Here is a 1178-nt window from a genome sequence, read left to right as displayed (position 1 = left end):
CGAGGACTGAGCAAGACGCTGCACGATTCCTTGTCGCAGCAGTGGGACCGCGGACTCGAAAGATGGAATACCGAGCCCGCCGTCCCGGATCTGGGCGTGGAGACTTGCGTTAGTCGAATCTTTGGGCAGATGTAAAGCCCCGCGCACAAATTTCCTTGTCTCCTTGTCAACCCTGCGAAGGGTTCCATTTTTCGCACCGCCGACATGGTGGCACACTTAGAGAGTCATAGTTACTCCCGCCGTTTACCCGCGCTTCGTTGAATTTCTTCACTTTGACATTCAGAGCACTGGGCAGAAATCACATTGCGTCAATGCCCCGGTTGCGGACATCGCAATGCTCTGTTTTAATTAGACAGTCGGATTCCCCTGGTCCGTGCCAGTTCTGAGTCAGCTGTTGGGCGTCGGCCGAAGCGGACGATGGCTCGCGGCTCCAGCCTGGCTTCCGGACCCGGCCCGACCGACCCAGCCCTCAGAGCCAATCCTTCTCCCGAAGTTACGGATCCGGCTTGCCGACTTCCCTTACCTACATTGTTCTATCGGCCAGAGGCTGTTCACCTTGGAGACCGGCTGCGGTCATGGGTACGACCCGAGGTGAGAGTCCCAACACTTCCCCCGGATTTTCAAGGACCAGCCGGAGCGCACCGGACGCCGCCGTAGACGCGGCGCTCTACGGAGCCGCAGACCCTCTCTCCGGGCGAACCGATTCCAGGGATCCCGCTCCTTAACAAGAAAAGACAACTCTTCCCGGGGCCCCGGCCAGCGTCTCCGGGCTCGTTTGCTTCACAGCGTTCGGCCGCCGCGAGGACGGCGGGCTCCACCTTCGGGTTCGGGAATATTGACCCGATTCCCTTTCGCCCAAGGGGCGAGACCCGAGTCCGCGAGGGCTTCGGGCCGACGCCTCCGCTCGGAGCGGAACTACCCTAGGGCTTAGGATCGACTGACCCATGTGCAACGGCTGTTCACATGGAACCCTTCTCCACACTCGGCCCTCAAGGATCTCGCTTGAGTATTTGCTACTACCACCAAGATCTGCGCCAGCGGCGGCTCCACGCGGGCTCGCGCCCGTCGCTTCCGCGCACACCGCTGCGTCCTTCCTACTCGCCGAGGCTTACCTCCCGGGCGGGGGAAGTGCGGCTCCTCTGCCTCGGCGGCCGGGTATGGGCCAAAACACACGCTCA

The 1178-nt window shown here is 61.7% G+C and overlaps 1 pseudogene; it reads right to left on the bottom strand.

The window, feature by feature from the left end:
* Positions 1 to 1178, bottom strand: part of LOC139714838 (large subunit ribosomal RNA) — a pseudogene marked incomplete at its 3' end in the record, with an annotated part of 2747 nt that continues 1569 nt past the window's right edge.

This window comes from Diadema antillarum, unplaced genomic scaffold (genome assembly GCF_040938485.1).
Source record: "Diadema antillarum isolate AM-2024a unplaced genomic scaffold, OU_Dant_1.0 seq00002463_RagTag, whole genome shotgun sequence".
Classification (NCBI taxonomy): domain Eukaryota; kingdom Metazoa; phylum Echinodermata; class Echinoidea; order Diadematoida; family Diadematidae; genus Diadema; species Diadema antillarum.
This window is presented reverse-complemented; position numbering and strand designations above follow the sequence as displayed.